The sequence below is a fragment of the Podarcis gaigeae genome, assembly GCF_964106915.1.
Source record: "Podarcis gaigeae genome assembly, chromosome: 4".
Lineage (NCBI taxonomy): Eukaryota > Metazoa > Chordata > Lepidosauria > Squamata > Lacertidae > Podarcis > Podarcis gaigeae.
In genome coordinates this window covers 70,040,877-70,054,033 of record NC_139677.1, presented here as the reverse complement: position 1 = coordinate 70,054,033, position 13,157 = coordinate 70,040,877, and the positions used below count along the sequence as shown (strand labels likewise).

Below are 13,157 nucleotides of genomic sequence, written 5' to 3'. Positions count from 1 at the left end.
GAGCTTTTTTTAAGGATTGAAGTTGTTGAGTTTTGTTTTTTTTCGATTTTACTCCAAAATTGTTGAGCTTTATTTAAGGATTTGACCCCCAATAAGTAAACTGCCACAAGGGCTGGATAAAACCAGCCAGGAGCTCGGATTAGGCCCCCAAAACGGACTTTGGACTTGCCTGACTTAGGGTGTTAAAATGGGTGCCAGAACCATGTGTATTACACTTTTATCCCCTTGAATCAGCATATGTTTAAAGGCCAATTAACACTCATGTGTATTGAGCTGTGTGCTAGACACTTCTAAATCCTGTAATCAGCAGGTGTTAAAAGCTACTTAAACTAGGTTAAACTTCCTTTGTGGAGGTGATAGCCTGGGTGTTGGGCCATTAAGAGAGCAATAGATCAAAGGAACTTGGTGTGAGATGGCAAATAAGTGGGGCCTCTCTCCCTCAAAAGATAAAGCCAGAATAATGTGAGTTAGGAGTTATGTGATGGAGAAGCAAAGCAGCAGGCAGAGCATGATGTTTGATGTCTGTTTGGATCCTCTTGAAGTATTACTGATATGAACTCTGCCATTGTAAGTATGTGTAGAGAAACCAAATATCATAAAGACACCACAGTCTCTGCTGTGCCTCATTTCCAACCGGAAACTAAAACTGGGCAAGTACTGGGAATCCCTGGAATCTTGCCCTAGCTGAAGATTGGTGTGACACACAAAAAGACATTTAAAGGCTGTCCACCCACTACCACAAATAATCCTAGCAGCTGTAGTTTTGTTAACTGATCTGGGAATTATAACTCTGTGAGGGGTAAATTACATCTCCCAGGATTCTTGTGGGTGGGGAAGGATGTGCTTTACAAACCTCACTGCGAACAAACCACAATGAATGATCAGTAACAGCCAATGTTGTCTAGTCTCCCTGAAAACAAATCAGGATGAATGCTCAACAAACAGGTCATCTGAAAGCACTGAGAACAAAAGCAATTTTAACTAATCCAAAAGAAAACAAATTAAGATTTCACACTTGGTTTCCCCACCACACTCAGGTAACATACAAAACTACCATCATTTCTACTCATAACAAACAATTCCCACCAAGGCTTTTTAGTAGTTATGTATGTAACGGTTGGCATATAAAATAGCAAGGAACCCTGTGGGGTCTTTTTCATAATGATTGTATAATTCCTTGTAAATGCTAACAAGCAGCTCAGCATGCAAATTAACCAAAGTGTTCGGTTCTTTTTCTTTTTCTCTCTATTAACACCCTCGAACGGTCTGTGTACTAAACACCACTTGCCCTTGCTATGCAACACATCTCATGGTGGCAGAACAGTCCTTCCTGCTCTCTCCAGTCGACTGGATCTGTTTTGCTGCTTCTTCACAGGGGTGTAAATCTTGGCCAAACGACACGTCTTTGCCGTTCTCTCCACTGAATTATTTACTTGCCTCCAGCCTTTATTTGCTCATTTGAAACCCCATGATATCCTCTATTCATCAAGGAAACTGCCTCTGTTGAGTTTATAAAACCCTTGACTCCTGGAAAGATATATGTGTGCTTTCCATGAAAAAGAGAGAGAGGTTATTGATGTAATATGGTTTGCCTGTAGATTTTCTGATTATTCTTGCATATAGCCTGAATGGACAGCCAATGGCCAGCAAGGTCAGAGGTCGGGAGTTCTTCCAAGCTAGACTCAGAAAATCACCATGGGAGTTCTGAAAACCACATACCTCAAATAAGAGGAGTTGCTACCATTGCAATCACAGTTGAGAAAACTCCAGTTTCCATGCATCCCTACGAATACCTAAATGCCAGAAAAAGGGAGAATAAGGAGATTTTCTTCCTTACAGGTCACACCGCTGCTGCCCTGCTGCTACAAATGAAGGGGATGAAATTTGATTTAGTTCACATTTAAAGGTGAACCTGCCACAGCAGCACTTTCTGAAACTATATGAAGTGAAAAGCAACCATCTTCCAAAACTCACACTTCCTTCAATTTCGCCGTACAGTTTTCCAGCAAAATAATGTGTTAAAAATGTATATGCAGAGATTAAGGGAAAGTGTGCATGGAAATGCATATGTGAGCGAATATTGCTTTGCAAAAAATGTATATTAGGCAAAATTGCATATAAATATATGTATATTCAGAGTAAGACCAAAAATTGCTGCTGGATTGTCATGAGGACGTTTTGAAAGTGTAAACCCCTGCGAAAATGTGAAGGACTGAATGAGAATGAGAATTTAAGATTGGGGAAATGGCTACTTGCCATCTATACATGCTTTGTCTGCAGAATATTTAACCCCTGCAAGGTTTAACTCTTTGGTTAAAGGAGTTACATAACAAGTAATGGGAAGGATCTGTTTGAAATCCTGGAGAGTGGATTCTCATTGGAGTGGACAATACTAGGCTAACTGGACATGATCCTGGTAGAAGTCAAAATACCATGATTAGCTTTTACATTTTCAAGCCACTCAAAGCTGTTCATAGTCCTTGCTCATGAACGAAGAAACTGTCCTGATCCTATTTTGGAAAGCTATACAGGAAAGAAGGCTGCTTTTAAAATCTGGTCTAGATTTTGCAATCTAGTTGAAATTCTAACAAATGCTCTCAATCATCAGGTGCGTATTTAAAAGGGAGTGACTCCTTTTCAATGGCTGTCTTCAAAGGCCTTGAATTAATGCCAAGTTTGAAACTATTTGCAAACTGATGAAATTTCAATTTCACAAAATCAAAGGAATTCAGAAAGTTGCTTGAAGAGAAAGTAGAAGGAAAAACAGCAACTTTGGTCCAGAAGCGATGCATATTAAACCCTCTTTCCCAGAGCCTGCTTCTGCAATCAGAATGAAAGAAAGAGAAATATGCTGGTTAGTCATTTCTATTCAACTCTGGCGAAGTATGTTGATGATTCACGGAACTGAGCAAGCAAGCAAGTACTTGCAGCGTGTAACTGGACAGGAAACATCTGAGCTAGTTAGCCTTGAAGAGGCGTGTTAATGGCTAGAAGAAACTCAGTGCAATTTCATATGCCAGCAATCTTTTCCAGAGCTATCGTTTGGGTGATCAGCTGGTGGTTGCCTGTGGATTGGAACACACATCCAGGCCAGAAAAAATGCTGCAGATGGCTGTTGCATGCGTTTGGGTTGGTCTTGTGGGTTTGTGGCAGTGCCAGCTCTGGGTTTCATATTTTCAGTGGGGTGGGGATTGTGTTGGTTTTGGATGAGACTTCCTCAGTGAATTCCACTTCTTCAATGAAATTCCTCACCCCTGGTTTCAGCAGCTGCTACTGCATTCACCATTGCTGGTGCTGCTCTCTGGCCAAAGTTTGTGGATGAGCAGCTGGTAGCAACTGCTGCTGCTGCTGCTCTTCTGTTGCACATGCCACCTCCACTGTTCACACTGAGTCCATCATATCACATTCTCTTGCCTTTATCACATTCTCTTGCATTTATAAATCGCTTTTTTAAAGACACCCAAGCAACATAAAAACACTGCCATTAAAACAAAATACTGTACTTTTCTGTCTACAAGATGCCCCTATGTATAAGATGCCCCCTATTTTGGGGGACTGAAATTTCAGAAAATGGGTGGAGATGGCTAAAAGTTGAGCTTTTTTTTTGCAGAGGATTGGCCAGAGTTGTTGAATCGCTCACGCGTCACAAAAAACGCATTGTGTCTCTCCCCTCGCTGGCAGAAGCTGCCAATTGCACGCCCAACTGCAGCAGCGTCGGCCAATCAACACCACCCATTGACGCAGCAACCAATAACATGCACAATAGCCGCTAACAGACACGGCAGCAATCAATCAAACGTCAACCCTATGCACTACCCATGTATAAGACAACTCCCACTTTTTAGCAAGATTTTTAAAGGGGGGAAACCTAGTCTTATACGCGGAAAAGTACGGTAACACAAAACATCTGAAAGAGTGTTATTAAAGCATATAAAATCAAATAAAAACAGCTATGGAAGCACACTTTTTAGTACTTCTTTTTGAGAGCTTGTGGCCTGATTTTCATGTTCCCCAGGAATCCATCCTAGGCAGAATGGGAAGAAAATAGAATAATTCTAAGGACTTCTTGTGCAGCTTTTAAAGAAGGTGGATTTGGGAGCACGGATCTAATGTCTTCCGCAGCATTCACATCCATCACACTAGTATTCATTGCAGCAGACATGCCCTGCATATGCAGCCAGGAAAATTAATAATAATTTCATTTTCAGCAATGGTTAATTTAAATACAGAGGCTCTTCTAAGAAGTAAAGGAAGATGCTAAAGCAATAAAAGACAAAAGTTAATCATGCTGGCTGCCTTGCCTCATTATACGACAGCTGTTGGAGTCTGTTATTTGGTTTCCACTGAGGGGGAATTATAGATCTTCTCAGCTGCATCTGCTTCCATCCATTCTGAAGACATTCCTTCATTGTCGAGGGATTGTTTAAGCAATAATTCGACCTTTCTGTGATGTTGCTGCATAATTAAGATCAGATAGCTTATATGATATAAATGAGAAATAAATGGAGATTTGGGATGGGAGCTGTTGAATGGCTGCTGGAGGTCCAGTTATTCCTTAGCCTGAGTTTCTCATCTGGTACTAAAGTGTTGTCCAAATGGCAACAAGTTCCAGGGGCCCTGTTTATCTGGGTTGCTTTCTTTGGAGGAGAGATCACTGGGGACTTGAGGCATTTTTGTAATGTTGCATACCTGCTGGCTGCCTATAGCCTCAAACAACTTGCACAAATACAAAGCCAACAAGGAACATTTTTTCTTCTTTTTCTTCAGAAAGAAGAAATGTAGTGAAGCCCCTGTTGAGACGACAGCAATTATACATAAATGACGATATGAATGATGTAAATTGCAAAGCAATTTATGTATCTGTTTACACAGAATGTGCACATGTGTTATTTTGTTGTACAGAACTATGGTGAGAAACATTCACAGCAAGACTCTATGCCATGTTGACAGGCAGACAGGAGGAAATGCACTTAATAGTTTGTTCTCAGCAGATTCCCCCAACAACCCTAGATATAAGTCATAGTAGCAAATAAACAACTCACAACTACACCAAGATTGTATTGTGGCTAGCAAACTGAATAAATAATAATAAAAGATGCAACAATAGTTATGCATAACACAGGGCTATGGTCAGGTCAAATGTAACAACAACAGCAACAGCAACAGCAACACTTAAAGCACTGTTAGTTTCCAAAATATTCTTAGTGGTAAAATGAATCCTAGTTTACAAATGTTTCCCAGAATTTCAAAAACAGCTCTGTTTAGCTTGCTAAGCATTTGATTCAGCTTTGAGATGTTGGAAAACGATGGCTCTTTCATAAACATGGAGCTGCTAATTGATAGTGCTTGGGCATTCAGTCAAGAGTGGATTGCTCATGCTCCACTGAATAGCTATCTCATGATTTCACTGTAAACAGTCACTAGCAATGCTGGCTAACTCCGCCAACAAGATGACACAAATGCCTGGTCTACCCACACAGCAGAATGAGGTGGAAGAATGCTGAGGTGGGTGAATGAATTTTAGGCTGCAGGTAGGGTATAATTTGTTACAATTATGCACACACAGAGACCTTAAAAATGGGAAACCAGTACAGCAGTCAAATGAGTGAGCTCCCTGACTTGTTTTCCATTTTGATGTAGGTTGTGGTGCAGTAAGTGTGGAATCAGCCTCAGTGGCTGCTAAGCAACCTAGTGGCTCCTACATGGTAGGCTTGGGAGGGAGGGATGGATGGACGTTGGAGAGATGGTTCATCATCTGCAGTGCAAACAGATGACACCAATGTGGTTTTGAAGAAGGATACTGAAGAGCATGCATTTGAAGTTTCTTCTCATTCCAGAAGTCATTGACCAGCCACGCTAGTTGAATATTCACACTGATCACAAGTAAAAGGGATAAAATTCTTACTGTGTTAATAAAGTTGGCTTGTAACACGCCATCACTTGATTTGTCATTGGGCAGAAGGAAGGATGCTCAGAATGGGTAGGAGACAGTAGGAAGCACCAGAGATGTGTATCTTGCAGAGCTTCTGCTTAGTCCGAAGGAAAAATGAATATGGATGAGACTGTAATGGGACAAAGTGAGATGCTGGGACTTCCTGGATCCCAATGCAAACTGCAATGGAACTGGAAGCAGCCAGTAGATCAGATTCTTATCTCCCCCATGGGCCAAGTTTGAGAAGTGGGCTGGGATGCTTTCTTGTGAGGCATCTGATGTCACAACGGCATCAAGTGACCCATTATGTCATCCATGGTGCTATGCAAGCTTTGACAACCAGCTATTCCAATACAAAAAGATTCCAGGTGCAGCAGGACAGGAGGAGAGGAAATGAGTGTAAGAATAGCAGATGTGAAAAAGAAGCAGTGGCTTTGCTGGAAGACTTTGAGGAGGTGACTCTGCATGACAGATTTACTGAGTCACTGACAGATGCAAAGCCTGGCAGATGCAGCCAGAACATTGCAGATCATAGTGGTTTTGAAGCCTATTTGGACAGAAGCTGGAGGCTTGTTGGTAGGAGGGAAGCCACAAGTCAGACAGAGTCATATAATTCCGGTGCAAGGATGTTAAGGTGGGAGAAATTGGCTGACTGGCTTCACTAGCTTAATTTAAAAGTGCATTTGAGGCTTTTTATATTGATTGTACTTTAGTCTAGAAAGAGCTTCATTCCAGCCAATTAATACTGCAATTGAGTCATAAGGCTCTTAGCTCTGCATACTATTTTTCTTTCAAGCCCAACTGTCTCCACTGGACAGATTTTTTCCCCCAATCCCCCCTTCCGAAATAATTAGGGTTTCTAACTTGCAGAGGTTAATTGCCAAAGATCACTAGTAGTGCTTGTTCTTGTAGAATGGCAGTGGTGCCCACCTGAGAGGTGTTGGAGCTGAGCTCCAGCTGAAAAAAACCTTGGTCACTAGGTACACTTTCTGTAAGTTGGTGGGTGAAAAACCTTTCGCAACAGAGTTGATATTCCTTGTTTCTGCTCCCCTCCCTTCCTTCTGTTCTCTCTGTGTCAGTCTCAAACGGCACATAACAAAAAGATGCTATACTTCAGGAGGGCCACAAATACAATAAACAATGCACTAGATATTTAACAGCTTTTCCAGAATAAATGGATTGTTGGATATCCCATTAGTGACACATGGCTAAGATTGATCCACACAGGAATAACATACTTTCTATTTCTGGAAAGTCTACTATGATAAATCTGCAGGGTATTTATAGTCCCTATTTCTGAAACATCCGCTCTGACCTCTGAACCCTTTATAGTGCGAAGGGAATAAATCTAGAATGAAACTTAGACTGGGAATTATCCATCTTTTCCCACAGAGAAAAACCTATATAAAACTTTCCTCCTTTACCATTTTTACCACCCTAGATCACAAAGTATATTCATCTGCTGGTTATAATTGGCCAGAGACCCCTTGCAAGCTCTCTGGACTACAGTGGGGAAATTGTCCCATGAACAGCTCACTATCTGTGCCTTTTGTCTTTTAATGTTCTTCAATTTAGCCCTGTACTAAAACCACCCTCTGTGTTAGAGCTACCACCTATCAGGGTGTCTCTTTCGAGTCTTTCCTATAATTGTGCTCCTCTCGGTCCCTCCCCCCCCCCGCAAGAGGCTGCTTCACACCAATCTGGTTCAGTCTGTTGAGTATCACACTTCCTGGATTGCTCTTTCTCTCTTTCAAGCCTGCGCCAATTCTGAGGATGTTCGCCTTCAGTCACAGGAAGTCCTCCAAGCAGAAGCTCCAAATTGAGTGACTACAAATTGCTAATCTGGGCTGATTTCTCCTTCCTCTCCTTACACCACAGTCCCAGTTTCTTTGGATGCTTGCCCCACACTCCATACAGGGCCTGCCTGTCCATCAGGCAGACTGAAGCAGCCGCTTTGGGTGGGAGAATTCCATGGGGTGATGCTCCCATGGGTGCCCTACCAGCGATGGACTTTGGTAATATGACACCCTGAGCGAGGACAAAATTGGGCACCCACCCCATAATATTTCTTATTTTCAAATAATTCCTGTTGGTGCAGTTGCTTTTCTGCAGCCTCTGGCTTCAGCACCCTGTGCAGGGGAACTGCCCACACCACCCTAAAGCCAGCGCTGTCCCTGCCACTGCCAGGGTTGAATGGCTGCGATGGCTTTTGGTGAGATCGTGCCGGAAGCACAGCTGTGCCTTTCACATGTATTTTAATTGTGTAACAGTAAAATGGGGAGGCCCAGACTGATATCTGTCTTGCGAGCACATGTCCTCTTATACTTCACTGCCTGAGTATTAACTGGTTGCTTAAAACCTTGTAAGTAATTTGGGGAGGATATGCCTGAAGAGGAGTAAGCATAAACTACGCGTTTAAAATGGTCAAGTTATATAACTGCACAATGACACAATAGAGCTCATTTAGGTTCTTCAGTTAGTTAAGTGAGAAGCAAAAGGAAGCTCGACTGACAGGCATGAATGAGTAAACACAAACACTCTCAGCACCCTAATTTTAATAAGCACTGTAAATGGCCTCCCATTTCTTTATTTTGAGACACAGCAGGTTTGTAGCTCTTAACTATTTAGCTGGATAAATGATCTGCTCTCTTTATTCCATGGTCAAATTGCTTGTATAATTCATTTTAGTGTGTAACTTTATAAACTTTACATCTGAAATCCTGGAATCAATTGCTACTCTGTTTGCTTTTAATTTAGATGATTACAATAGACTCCGCTTAACTTGGTGTCCTATATTTCCTCCCTTTCTTCCTTTATTAGGTGAACAAGACATGCAAGAGAGTTACTAGGAGATACACAAACACACACACACAGACACAGCTACCTTGATTTATTGATTATTTCTCAGGGTACAAAGCATCAAGCAGTTAAACATTTGTGCCATAGATTGTCTCAATATTATGTTATACAACTCTCCTTTCTGTATATTATTACAATGGTATTTTCTTTCTTTCTTTCTTTCTTTCTTTCTTTCTTTCTTTCTTTCTTTCTTCTCTCTCCCCATTCCCTTCACTATAACCTATCTGCTCTAACTCATTTAGAGAGTTGCCCAAGGAAAAAGCCTATACAGCACTTTTTGTGACCTCCAAAACTGAACAAAGAGGCACCTTCTAGAAAATTCTAAATAGAATGCTTCATTGTGCCTTCATGCTAATTCCTTGTACTTCCCAGGTATGAATTTGTGTTTGACAGCACCAATTTCCAACGCTGCAAGCTTCCCACATTTTTGGCAACCTGTATGTATGCTGTCACTGTTGCATATATGAATGTTTTTAAAGTTGAGACAATTTTCTGTGTCTGCAAGGCATTTTACACTTAGCATTTTGACAAAATAAAAAGCCACCAGAATTGGCAGTGTTTGTTTGTTTATTTTGCAGGATGTCTAAGGCCCTATCTACACTGTACATTAAAAGCAGTGCCATATCATTTTAAAGAGTTACGGCTTCCTGCAAAAAATCCTGGGAGCTGTTGTTTATTAATGGTGCTGAGAATTGCTTAGAAGACCCGTGTTCCCCTTACAGCCACAGTTCTAAGAATTGTACAACAAGTCCTTCTTCCCACGAATTGTAGCTCTGAGAGGCAAAAGGGGGTCCCCTAACTCCTCTCAGCACCCTTATCCTCATGGAATGTTGGTGCAGTTGATAGTGAACCATGCTATTATCCACCTCTGCTTCAAAACTTATTAGGGTATTTTGCTTTTCCAAACACCATAAAACAAATTTGAGCTCAGGAAACTGCACTGCAGAGTTTTTGCTGCTGTGGGAATTTCTTCAAAACTGACCAAAAATGAAAAGTCTATCTGTCTCTCCCCCTCCCCTCCCTTTAATATGGTCAGTAAATTGACATAATTTTCTGAAGATGTTTTTCATTCACATTAATTAATGCACACTTAAGCTTTGAAGCCTAAAGCTTTGGTTCAGCATTTCCGCTCAAACTCCCCAGCTATAGGGGGGAAATTCATCTTCAGAATTTAGCAAAGGCATTATTGCCTTGAAGGCCTTTTCTTTAGATCTCAGAATGGTACTAATTAGTGGATAGATGACTGATCTGAGAGATTTGACACCCACGTTTTCACTTTGGAAAGTTGGCTAAAAATGAGTGACTTTCTTGTTACTGCCACTTTGTCACTTGATCTTACCCAGGTTTGAAATCCGAGATAGTGGCCTCCTCCAAGAAGAAGCAAAGGGCCTGCTCCTTGTCCCAACAAAGAAAGTGCAAGAAGTGATGGTTCTGTAAATGGGATGCAGAAAACGGTCACCAAGGAAGGTTGGAGTCAGGACTGAGGCAAATATACAAAGATGAACCTTTTGGGCACGTTCTCAACAGCAGTGGAGAAGCAAAAAATAAACGAGGTGGAGAAAGTGTAGAAATATGGTTCTTACTTTTCTTTTATTAGCAGTGAGGAGTTGGGGAGGGGGCCTGGTTAGAGTGTAGTGCTGATAACGCCAAGGTTGCAGGTTTGATTCCCATATGGGGCAGCTGCAGGGGGTTGAATTAGATGGTTCTCAGGGTCTCTTCCAGCTCCACAATTCTATGATTCTATGAAAGCTATCAATTTCTATTTCTCTCTATTTTTCAATTCCCTCCCCATCTTCAGTTTGATCTGCAGTTAAGAACATAAGAGCCTCCTCAATGAAAACAGTGACCCATCACCAGGATCTCACAATGGCCTCCCAGCTGATGCCTACCCCATCTTGACCAAAAGATGTTCTCTATTGCCCAGCCTCTCATGCATGTCCCTCCCAGCTATCAGAAGATCAGGTCCTCAGGCCTCCTCCTTTCATTCTCCTTCTTATCTTCTACACCAGTGATTAGATATGTGGTAATCTTGGGGATTGGGGAGTGTCTTCCAGGCTGAGGTCACACTTTCAGGGGCCTGGTTGGAAGCTGTTTCTTGTAGCTCCAAGGAGATTAGGCATCTCAGGCTTTGAAGTGTGTCTTGAGGCAGTTTTGTTTTGCAATGTTGAAATACCAAGCCTGTTGCGTTGTTCCTGGTAGCAGACTTCATTCCTCCGCTACTGGAAGCTAAACATTCATTATTCACTCACACCATTTAGTACTGTTTCATATAACATCAAGAAAAGGCTGGCATACTTTGAGAAAACTAATGGGACAATATTGTAGAAATGAAAGTTAGTTTATGAAGAAAAGATAAAGAGTTTATACTTGACCGGAGGCATTAAAGGAAAGACTGCACACGATTTCATATACCGCAGAAGCATTTCTAATGTATTTAAAACCATAACAGGACAACTAAAAGTATAACTCCCCTACCCACACAAGTTCCCAGAGGAATTTCTCCAGCCCACCCACAGATGTGCAGAAATTGGCACCACACCACCTCACCCTGAGAATGGGATTGCGAAGGAGGGGAGGCATTTTATGATCAGCCCTAGTTAGAATAATATTTCCATCTTTCTTAGACAAAATGGGAGAAGGCCCATACAGTTCTTTTGCTGTGCATAGCACAGACAGATTGCCACCAGACTACAATTTTATCATATAAATTAAAAGCAATGCAATCAGTTGACTAAAATACAACAGTGAATGAGCAGTAAGAAAACACAAGTGACCATAGGAGTCAACTCCTAGGGGCTGAGGTCTCTTTGACTCCCTCCTAAAATATTTGATGGGGCTGGGACCCACCCAAAGTTGATGGGCATTTTCCATTCCAATGGTGTGCACGTGCTACATCATGTGACCGATTATACAGGATGCCCCTCCCCAATATTTTATTCAAGTTGGCACCCCTTTCAAGTGACCCAACAATCAAATCAGAGTTGGTTTTCATGACATGGTTCAGTTCCCAACTCAGGCAAAAAGCTTGCTGGGTCGCCATAAGCCAATCATGTTCTTTCAGTTTAGCCTACCTCGCAGAGGTATTGTGATGATACAATGGAAATAGCCAGGACCATGTACACACTCCTTGGAGGAAGAGTATGAAATGAGAGTTCTTGAATTATGATTTTTTTTTTTCAAATTTCACCTTTGAGTTTGTATGTAGAAAGTATGTCTGCCTTGTTCTTAAGTTTGGGTCCTCCCCCTCCCTCCCCAAAATCATCATCATCATCATCTGCTGTCTCGGAACTTGGTAAGTGTTTGCACATCAAATGATGGGAGCCTTGGCTGTATTTACAAATTGTCCCAAACTGTAAAGCGCTGTTGGAGACTGTCTAGACTGAGAAATACAGTACAGCGGCACCTCGGGTTACATACGCTTCAGGTTACAGACTCTGCTAACCCAGAAATATTACCTCGGGTCAAAAACTTTGCTTCAGGATGAGAACAGAAATTGTGCTCCGGTGGTGCAGCAGCAGCAGGAGGCCCCATTAGCTAAAGTGGTGCTTCAGGTTAAGAACAGTTTCAGGATAAGAACGGACCTCCAGAATGAATTAAGTACTTAACCCTAGGTATCACGTACAATTTAGTTTTGGGCCTAGCGGGATGTAGGAATGTAGGAATGATGACCATCTGACCATTTCTGTGCTAGTGCAAGCTAGCACATGTTTCAGAATATCCAAAAGCCCCAGACATTCAGTATACATCCAGCATTGGTTGGCTTCTTTCACTATGAAGGCATTCTTAGCATACCTTGCAACGACCTCTGCTATATTGGAAGGTCATGAGCAGCAGCTGCAATGGTGGTGTCCTCTTCTGTGGAAGCTCTAGGGAACCAGAAGTAATAGGAGAGGCTGGGAGCAGAGTGCATTGAAGTAAGAGCTGCTAAAGATGTTCAAGCTGTCTTTCTAAGTTTCAACTAGACCTATTTGCATAACACTATTTCAAGTAATGTAGAATCACTGAGTTAGAAGGGACCAAATAGCCACCCTCTCTAATCTGAACCTGTGTCCTAGCATAGGGGTGTGACATCTACCGTAATTCCTTGGTCAGCAGCAGGTTTTTCTGGGACTGGTTTGCAGCAGAGGAACAGAGTCCCACCATCACTGTCTAATGAAAAATAGACTTCTGGATAGTGCAATGATTACAGTTGCCTCCTCAATTTGGCAGCCAGAAAAGGGGACACGTGACTCCCTTCATGGGTCTGTGATGAGCCTTACACTTTACAACCAGATGATGTACCTTACACTATACAGCAGCCATAGGGAGTCTTTTTCAAGCAGAAGGCCACATTCCCCAGTGTGCAACCTTCCAGGAGCTACATGCC

The 13,157-nt window shown here is 42.0% G+C and overlaps 2 long non-coding RNA genes across 2 annotated transcripts in view; one reads left to right on the top strand and one right to left on the bottom strand.

The window, feature by feature from the left end:
- The window catches only part of LOC310843890, a 435,627-nt gene that overhangs the window by 135,427 nt on the left and 287,043 nt on the right, over nt 1-13,157 (bottom strand). The gene's annotated exons all lie outside the window — the stretch shown is intronic.
- LOC310843945 lies at nt 5,833-8,857 on the top strand. Its single transcript, XR_014563811.1, has 3 exons — nt 5,833-6,566; nt 7,688-7,755; nt 8,753-8,857. It is a non-coding gene; the product is annotated as an uncharacterized lncRNA (long non-coding RNA).